This window comes from Mustela putorius, unplaced genomic scaffold (genome assembly GCF_011764305.1).
Source record: "Mustela putorius furo isolate JIRA1106 unplaced genomic scaffold, ASM1176430v1.1 tig00003846_pilon_pilon_pilon, whole genome shotgun sequence".
Lineage (NCBI taxonomy): Eukaryota > Metazoa > Chordata > Mammalia > Carnivora > Mustelidae > Mustela > Mustela putorius.
In genome coordinates, this window is record NW_025421999.1 from 1,690,218 (window position 1) to 1,700,935 (window position 10,718).

At 36.5% G+C, this 10,718-nt stretch overlaps 1 pseudogene; it reads right to left on the bottom strand.

The window, feature by feature from the left end:
• Positions 1 to 8,827: 8,827 nt before the first annotated feature.
• On the bottom strand, positions 8,828 to 9,296 carry LOC123387173 (annotated as a pseudogene).
• Between the last annotated feature and the right edge of the window lie 1,422 nt (positions 9,297 to 10,718).

Genomic DNA, 10,718 nt, shown 5'->3' on the forward strand with positions numbered 1-10,718 from the left:
AAACTGTGGAAAGCAAAACTGAAGAAAGTGAAACCAAGGATAAAAGAATACTATACTAAAATGCCTGTGAGGAAGCAGAATGAAGAAAGACATACAGGAACTCTTCCAAGATAGCACCTGTATAAAGATTCAGTTTAGAATATTTGTGGTGGAAATTTCTAATCCAAAAAGCAAGTAGTTTAAAAAGGGTATTCCTGGGGAGCTAAGAAAGAAATGTAGTAGGGGGACCCTAGGTTCATCTTGCCCCTTGAACACAATAAGATAAGTTTCAAATCATTCTCAATACCAAAGAAATTTACCTAAGGACTGACAGAACAAATCCCATAATTAGAGGGAGAGAAGAGACCACATCAGAGAAGGTAGGAAATGCAGATATGTGATTTGGAGGAGAAAAGGGTCATGGGTGTTGTGGAGGAGAGAGAGCCATGGTCACAGAGAAAGGTGAGAGAGGAACACAGAGGGAAATGCACAACAAGAACACTTTCCCCAAAGCCATTGGCTGGGAAAATTAAAGGGGCTGATTGTCCTCAGTTTTTGCAACCAGTGGAGCTTAAAGACTGGAATTTTAAGGGTCAGTGGGCATGACTGGGACTAAAGATGTTGCCCTACTCTCGGACAAAAGACAAGAAAGAACTCGGCAGCAGACAGCACAATGTGATGAATGGCTGGGGCACATCGAGGGGAGATTATTCACTCTTCTCACAGTGAGTCCCTGAAGCTAGCAGAAGAAGGGTAATAATAAATATTAGAGCAGAAATCAATAAGATAGAAACAAAAACAACAACAACAGCAAGAAATAGAACAGTCATTGAAACCAGGATCTGATTCTTTGAAAAACTAAAAATTGATAAATCCCTAGCTAGGCTTATAAAAAGAAAAGAGAAAGGACCCAAATATATAAGATCATAAACAAGAGAGGAGAAATCACTAACAACACCACAGAAATACAAACAAATATAAGAGAATATTATGATAAACTACATGTCAACAAATTGGGCAATCTGGAAGAAATGTATTTTTGGAAGAAATTCCTAGAAACATATGAACTACCAAAACTGAAACAGGAAGAAATAGAAAACTTAAGAAGACTAATAACCAGCAAAGAAATGAATCTGTAACCAAAAATCTCCCAACAAATGAAAGTCCATGATCATATGGCTTCACAGGTGAATTCTACCAAACATTTAAAGAAGAGTTAATACTTACTCTTTTCAAATTATATCAAAAGATAGAAATAGAAAGAAACTTTCCAAATTCATTCTAGGAGGCCAACATTACCCCAATACTAAAATTAAGACTCCACTAAAAAATATATTAAAGGCCAATATACCTGATGAACCCAGATGCCTAAATTCTCAATAAAATACTAGCAAATGAAATCCAATAGTACTGTAAAAGAGTCATTCACCATGATCAAGGGGGATTCATCCCTGGGCTACAAGTGTGGTTCAATATCACTAACCAATCAACACTATAAACCACATTAATGAAAGAAAGGAAAAGAACTATATGATCTTTTCAATAGATCCAGAGAAAGTAGTTGACAAAACACACCATCTCTTTATGAAAAAAACCTCAACAAGGTAGAGTTAGGTGAACATACCTCAATGTAATAAAGGCCATACACAAAAAACTGACAGCTAATATCATCCTCAATGGGGGAAAAACAGCATTTCCTCTATGGTCAGGGACAAAACAAGGATGCCCACTCTCACCACCGTTGTTTAACATAGTACTGGAAGTCCTAACCTCAGCAATCAAAAAACAAACAGAAATAGAAAGCCATCCAAATCAGCAAGGAAGAAGAAATCTCTGACTATTGGCAGATGCCATGATACTCTATACAGCAAGCCCAAAAGATTCCACCAAAAAATTGCTAGAATTGACATGCAAATTCAAAAATAGTGGCAGAATACAAAATCAATGTACAGAAATCCATTGCATTTCTATACACCAACAATGAAACAGCAGAAAAATGAATTGAAGAATCAATCCCATTTATAATTGCACCAAAACCAATAGATATATAGGAATAAACCTAACCTAAGAGGTAACAAATCTGTATGCTGAAAACTATGAAACGCTGATGCAAAAATTGACAATGACACAAAGAAGTGGAAAAATATTCTATGCTTATGGGTTGGAAGAATAAATGTTGTGGGGGTGCCTGGGCAGCTCAGTGGGTAAAGCCTCTGCCTTCAGCTCAGGTCGTGATCCCAGGGTCCTGAGATTGAGCCCCATATCAGACTCTCTGTTCAGTGGGGAGCCTGCTTCCTCCTCTCTCCCTGCCTGCCTCTCTGCCTACTTGTAATCTCTGTCTGTCAAATAAATAAATAAAATCTTAAAAAAATAAATACTGTGAAAAATGCCATATTAGTCAACACAATCTACACATTTAATGCAATACCTATCAAAATACCACCAGAATTTTTCACAGAGCCAGAACAAACAATCCTAAAATTTGTATGGAAGCACAGAAGATCCCAAATATCCAAAGCAATCTTAAAAAGGAAAAGCAAGGCTGGAAGCATGAGAATTCTGGACCTCAAGTTATATTATAAAACTGTAGTGAAGACAGTATGTTACTGGCATAAAAACAGAGACATAGATTAATGGAACAGAATAGAAAATCCAGAAATGAGGCCACAACTACAGGGTCAATTAATTTTCAACAAAACAGGAAAGAATATCCAATAGGAAAAAGACATTCTCTTTAACAAATGGTACTGGGAAAACTGAAAAGCTACATGCAAAGAATAAAACTGGACTGCTTTCTTACATCACACACACACACACACACACACACACACACACACAAATCAAAATGGGTTAAAGACATAAATGTGAGACAGGAACGCATTAAAATCCTGGAGAAGAACATAGGTAGTAAACTTTGACTTTGGCCATAGCAACTTCCTTCTAGATATGTCTCCTGAGACAAGAAAAATAAGAACAAAAATAACATATGGGACCTCATCAAAATTAAAATCTGTACAGTGAAGGAAACAATAAAAGGTAACCTGTTAAATAGGAGAAGATATTTGCAGTGACATATCTGATAAAGGACTAGTATCTAAAATACATAAAGAATATATAAAATTCAACACCCATAAAACCAAGTATTCTAGTTAATAAATCGGCAGAAGACATGAATGGACATTTTCCCAAAGAAGACATACAGATTACCAACAGACTGATGAAAAGATGCTCAACATTACTCGTCATCAGGGAAATACACAACAAAACTACAATGAGATACCACCTCACACCAGTCAGAATGGCTAAAACTAACAACACAAGACACAACAAATGTTGGCAAGGATGTGGAGAAAGCAAATATCTTGCACTGTTGGTGGGAATGAAACTGGTGAAGCCACTCTGGAAAAGAGTATGGAGGTTCCTCAAAAAGTTAAAATACAACTACCCTATGATCCAGCAATTGTACTGCTAGGGTTTTACCAAAATTGTACAGAATTGCTAATTCAAAGGGGTGCATGCATCTGATGTTCATAGCAGCATTATCAACAATAGTCAAATTATGGAAAGAACTGAAATGTCCAACAGCTGATGAATGGATAAAGAAGAGGTTGTGTGTGTGTGTGTGTGTGTGTGTGTGTATCTTACTCAAATATAAAAATGAATGAAATCTTGCTATTTGTAATGACAGGGTTGGAGTTAGAAAGTATTATGCTAAGTGAAATAAATCAGTCAGAGGAAGACAAATACCATACAATTTCAATAATATGTGGAATTTAAGGAACAAAACAAATGAACATTGGGGCTAGAAAGAGAAAAACCAAGAAACAAACTCTTAGCTATAGAGAAGAAACTGATGATTACTGGAGGGGGGGTAAATAGGTGATGAAATATTAAAGAGGGGTTTTGTGATGAGCACTGGGTATTGTATGTAAGTTTTGAATTACTATATTTGACACCTGAAATTAATATTACATTGTACTAACTGGGATTTAAATGAAAACTTGGAAGAAAAAAATTAATTGAAAAATTAAAAAAATGTAAATGTGTATTCTTGTTGTGCTCCTTATATTCTGCTTGTTAACACTTTAGAACTCCTAACTTGTTTCCATAGAAAAGGTTTGGTAATTCTTTTGTTGGCAACTCACAGTTTGTTCCTGAAGATTCTTGCCAAAAATCATAAGTACAATACAGTATTAATATATACCACTATTCCTATGGAAACCTTAAACCTTAAAACTATATTTTGCCCCTGGGTAAGGATTCCTGAACTCAGAATGGCATCTTGAAAAAGTTTCAGCTCAAGATTATGATTAATTTTTTTGTGTTGTTATGAAACCTGGTGTGCATTTTTCAGTTTTAAGGTTTGCTTAAAATGTTAAGTGTTTTCTCAAACCCCCTATGCCAGGAAAACTGGGTTCTGTGGTAAAAGATTAATGAGAAAATTCTTTTTGTTTGTTTATTCATCCATCTATCCAATCATTCATTGATTTTTTACATCAGTCATCTGGGAGCCTGTAATATGCTAATTGCATTCTTAATATTCAAAGGAGGATATATTACAGTATCTGGAATTTCCCAAATTTATTTGTATACAGAGTATTTTTTATAAAATATGTTATAAGACTATTCTGTGATAGATCTAGAATTTTGAAAAAAAAAAGAAACAAAACAGAATAACTTGATATCTATTCGTATTCCTCACTTTCCTTCATCTCAAATCCAATTCATCAATATACCTTGCTGTTTCTATTGTCAAAATGGATCTCAAATTTGATCCTTTTTGATCATTTCCTAATACCATGAACTCAGCTACTGTCAAAGGTAATTCTTTCATGCTAGATTTATCCTCCTTTTGGTATATTCATAGCTTTATTTATCATCTCCTTGAGACCTTTATTCAAATGTCACTTTTTCAGTCCATAGAATTTGGAAAAGATTTCTCTTTCTGTCTTTCTCTTCACCTTATTTACTGTTTGTATGTTTGTTTGTTTGTTTATAGTTTTATGGTTTTATTAACACAAATATGACATGCACATAAGCTGTCTACTAATTTTCTTTTTTTTTCATTATATAATTTTTTATTTTTTATAAACATATATTTTTATCCCCAGGGGTACAGGTCTGTGAATCACCAGGTTTACACACTTCACAGCACTCACCAAAGCACATACCCTCCCCAATGTCCATAATCCCACCCCCTTCTCCCAAACCCCCTCCCCCCAGCAACCCTCAGTTTGTTTTGTGAGATTAAGAGTCACTTATGGTTTGTCTCCCTCCCAATCCCATTTTCTTTCATTTATTCTTCTTGTACCCACTTAAGCCCCCATGTTGCATCACCACTTCCTCATATCAGGGAGATCATATGATAGTTGTCTTTCTCTGCTTGACTTATTTTGCTAAGCATGATACGCTCTAGTTCCATCCATGTTGTCGCAAATGGCAAGATTTCATTTCTTTTGATGGCTGCATAGTATTCCATTGTGTATATATACCACCTCTTCTTGATCCATTCATCTGTTGATGGACATCTAGGTTTTTTCCATAGTTTGGCTATTGTGGACATTGCTGCTATAAACATTCGGGTGCACGTGCCCCTTCGGATCACTACATTTGTATCTTTAGGGAAAATACCCAGTATTGCAATTGCTGGGTCATAGGGCAGTTCTATTTTCAACATTTTGAGGAACCTCCATGCTGTTTTCCAGAGAGGTTGCACCAGCTTGCATTCCCACCAACAGTGTAGGAGGGTTCCCCTTTCTCTGCATCCTCGCCAGCATCTGTCATTTCCTGACTTGTTGATTTTAGCCATTCTGACTGGTGTGAGGTGATATCGCATTGTGGTTTTGATTTGTATTTCCCTGATGCCGAGTGATATGGAGCACTTTTTCATGTGTCTGTTGGCCATCTGGATGTCTTCTTTGCAGAAATGTCTGTTCATGTCTTCTGCCCATTTCTTGATTGGATTATTTGTTCTTTGGGTGTTGAGTTTGCTAAGTTCTTTATAGATTCTGGACACTAGTCCTTTATCTGATATGTCCTTTGCAAATATCTTCTCCCATTCTGTCAGTTGTCTTTTGATTTTGTTAACTGTTTCCTTTGCTGTGCAAAAGCTTTTGATCTTGATGAAATCCCAATAGTTCATTTTTGCCCTTGCTTCCCTTGCCTTTGGCGTTGTTCCTAGGAAGATTTTGCTGCGGCTGAGGTTGAAGAGGTTGCTACCTGTGTTCTCCTCAAGGATTTTGATGGATTCCTTTGAGGTCCTTCATCCATTTTGAGTCTATTTTTGTGTGTGGTGTAAGGAAATGATCCAATTTCATTTTTCTGCATGTGGCTGTCCAATTTTCCCAGCACCATTTATTGAAGAGGCTGTCTTTTTTCCATTGGACATTCTTTCCTGCTTTGTCGAAGATTAGTTGACCATAGAGTTGAGGGTCTATTTCTGGGCTCTCTATTCTGTTCCATTGATCTATGTGTCTGTTTTGTGCCAGTACCATGCTGTCTTGATGATGACAGCTTTGTAATAGAGCTTAAAGTCCGGAATTGTGATGCCACCAACGTTGGTTTTCTTTTTCAATATCACTTTGGCTATTCGAGGTCTTTTCTGGTTCCATATAAAATTTAGAATTATTTTTTCCATTTCTTTGAAAAAGATGGATGGTACTTTGATAGGAATTGCATTAAATGTATAGATTGCTTTAGGTAGCATAGACATTTTCACAATATTTATTCTTCCAATCCAGGAGCATGGAACATTTTTCCATTTCTTTGTGTCTTCCTCAATTTCTTTCATGAGTACTTTATAGTTTTCTGAGTATAGATTCTGTGTCTCTTTGGTTAGGTTTATTCCTAGGTATCTTATGGTTTTGGGTGCAATTGTAAATGGGATTGACTCCTTAATTTCTCTTTCTTCTGTCTTGCTGTTGGTGTAGAGAAATGCAACTGATTTCTGTGCATTGATTTTATATCATGACACTTTACTGAATTCCTGTATAAGTTCTAGCAGTATTGGAGTGGAGTCTTTTGAGTTTTCCACATATAGTATCATATCATCTGCGAAGAATTATAATTTGACTTCTTCTTTGCCGATTTGGATGCCTTTAATTTCCTTTTGTTGTCTGATTGCTGAGGCTAGGACCTCTAGTACTATGTTGAATAGCAGTGGTGATAATGGACATCCCTGCCGTGTTCCTGACCTTAGCGGAAAAGCTTTCAGTTTTTCTCCATTGAGAATGATATTTGCGGTGGATTTTTCATAGATGGCTTTGATGATATTGAGATATGTGCCCTCTATCCCTACACTTTGAGGAGTTTTGATCAGGAAGGGATGCTGTACTTTGTCAAATGCTTTTTCAGCATCTATTGAGAGTATCATATGGTTCTTGTTCTTTCTTTTATTGATGTGTTGTATCACATTGACTGATTTGCGGATGTTGAACCAACCTTGCAGCCCTGGAATAAATCCCACTTGGTCATGGTGAATAATCTTTTTAATGTACTGTTGAATCCTATTGGCTAATATTTTGTTGAGTATTTTCGCATCTGTGTTCATCAAGGATATTGGTCTATAGCTCTCTTTTTTGGTGGGATCCTTGTCTGGTTTTGGGATCAAGGTGATGCTGGCCTCATAAAATGAGTTTGGAAGTTTTCCTTCCATTTCTATTTTTTGGAACAGTTTTAGGAGAATAGGAATTAGTTCTTCTTTAAATGTTTGGTAGAATTCCCCCGGGAAGCCGTCTGGCCCTGGGCTTTTGTTTGTTTGGACATTTTTAATGACTGTTTCAATCTCCTTACTGGTTATGGGTCTGCTCGGGCTTTCTACTTCTTCCTGGTTCAGTTGTGGTAGTTTATATGTTTCTAGGAATGCATCCATTTCTTCCAGATTGTCAAATTTATTGCCGTAGAGTTGCTCATAGTATGTTCTTATAATAGTTTGTATTTCTTTGGTGTTAGTTGTGATCTCTCCTCTTTCATTCATGATTTTATTTATTTGGGTCCTTTTTCTTTTCTTTTTGATAAGTCGGGCCAGGGGTTTATCAATTGTATTAATTCTTTCAAAGAACCAGCTCCTACTTTCGTTGATTTGTTCTATTGTTTTTTTGGTTTCTATTTCATTAATTTCTGCTCTGATCTTTATGATTTCTCTTCTCCTGCTGGGCTTAGGGTTTCTTTCTTGTTCTTTCTCCAGCTCCTTTAGGTGTAGGGTTAGATTGTGTACCTGAGACCTTTCTTGTTTCTTGAGAAAGGCTTGTACCTCTACATATTTTCCTCTCAGGACTGCCTTTGTTGTGTCCCACAGATTTTGAACCGTTGTATTTTCATTATCATTTGTTTCCATGATTTTTTTCAATTCTTCTTGAATTTCCCGGTGACCCATTCATTCTTTAGAAGGATGCTGTTTAGTCTCCATGTATTTGGGTTCTTTCCAAACTTCCTTTTGTGGTTGATTTCTAGCTTTAGAGCATTGTGGTCTGAAAATATGCAGGGAATGATCCCAATCTTTTGATACCGGTTGAGTCCTGATTTAGGACCGAGGATGTGATCTATTCTGGAGAATGTTCCATGTGCACTAGAGAAGAATGTGTATTCTGTTGCTTTGGGATGAAATGTTCTGAATATATCTGTGATGTCCTTCTGGTCCAGTGTGTCGTTTAAGGCCTTTATTTCCTTGCTGATCTTTTGCTTGGATGATCTGTCCATTTCAGTGAGGGAGTGTTAACGTCCCGTACTATTATTGTATTATTGTTGATGTGTTTCTTTGATTTTGTTATTTATTGGTTTATATAGATGGCTGCTCCCCCGTTGGGGGCATAGATATTTAAAATTGTTAAATCTTCTTGTTGAACACACACTAATTTTCTTACCTGTGTAGCCTGACATTGGGATTGGTGACTCTGAGAGCTAGGTGGGCTGCTCTTTCCACAATAGCTTTGCAGTCTTGAAGGAGAAATTGTGAATAATCTCTGCAATGTAAGATTTTTTCACATTATCAGTACTTGAAGCTTCTTGATATTGTGGACTATGAACTTCTATAAGCCACAGAGCATCTTATGCTTTGTTTTCTTCTTGCTTCCTTAACCAATATTTGGCATAATGATCTGACCCTTGAATCTTCTGCACACCATAATCTCAATGCCTCTGGGTTTCTGTCAGTTGTGCCTAAGCTTTATATATCAGCCTGACTGGTGCTGGATGAACTTCTTCATCCTGTTTTTAATGATCTTGGGCTTCACCAGAGGCCTGAGGGTAGTAGGAGATGGCTGCCACTTCCATAGGTAGTACCGAGGAAGAGAGGGGCTCCACACTTTATTTTTAAACATAGTAATTAATGACTATCCAGAACACTATTTTTTTTTTGCCTGTTTATCTTGTTATTACCTCTTTTCTCCTACTAGAATATAAACTCTCTGATGGGTAGGGCTTTGTTCCATTTCTTGCTATATCTCCATCATCTAGAAGTGTGCTAGGGCATAGTAGGTGACAAGTAAATATTTACTGAATAAGTGAGTGAGATAACTGATGCCCCAGATGCCAACAGTAAGAGAACGTGTACATCATGGTATCCTACAAGGAGCATTGGCTTTGTAGTGAGCCAGACAGTGATCTCTTTATTGGTTCTGTCACTTATTTGCTGTGAGACCTTGAACAGGTTACTCAGTAGCTCAGCTCTGTTATCACACATGGGAATAATACAATTCCCTTAGACTTATTGTAAGTCTTCAGCAGTACATTAAACTAAATATGCTATATAACAAGAATGATATCTGATAAAAAGCATTTAAAGTGCCTAATGCATATCCTGCATGGTTCCTACTAGAAGTCCCAGTACAAATTCTAGAAAATTACTGTAACAAATAAATTGTGTCATCCTTTCTTCTCTTTTTCCCTATCATCTCTTCAGTCTTGAGGTGTGTTTTCATGAAGATACTTTTGTTTTATCTTGTGATCTGCACCACATATTTATGAAGTTATGTTAGGATGGGTTCTGCAAATACGGAAGGGATTTTTCCCCCTTTGTCTGAATCAAGCAGTTCTTAATAAGCTAAGTCATGCCAATCATTGTCTTTCATCAGCACAACTAACAGTCTCAGATGGATAATTGTTAAAAGGGAGAATTAGAAATGACAGTGTCAGATAGTATGGGAACCTGGTGAGCATGATGTTATCTATAACTTTCACCTTTGGAATTTCATTAGAGGTTACATTCTGTGCTATATCAAATGATCAGTTTCATTACTTTATAGTCATTTCATTTTTGATCCACATGCTATTAGCAGTTTGATCACTCACCATGTTCATGAGATCTAACTCTGAATGACTTTTAGGTGTATTAAAAAAATCAAATCTTCCCCTCAGAGGACCAAAATTTGCCATCAGTGAGAATACCCACAACAGTGTATCTCAGATTCTGTATCTAATTCTACTGAGTAATTTCACAAGTGTATAGCAGCATAATTGTTAACTGTGTGACCACTTTAAAGAACACTGCTCATTTGATTACCTCAATTCTGTTATGTCTGTAGAAAAACTGGTCTCAAGAGGCCATAGTCACACTTCGGACACGCTATTATATCATAATACTCTCAAATATATCTGTTTTTATTTCCCCCCAAAGTCTCTCTGACTTTTCCTCCACATACAAGCTTTATCTATATGACCAAAATACTGGTATGAAAACCAACAGAGATGGTATTTTCAGTCATTTGATGGACTTAGATCAATTACTCCATTACTGTAATAGT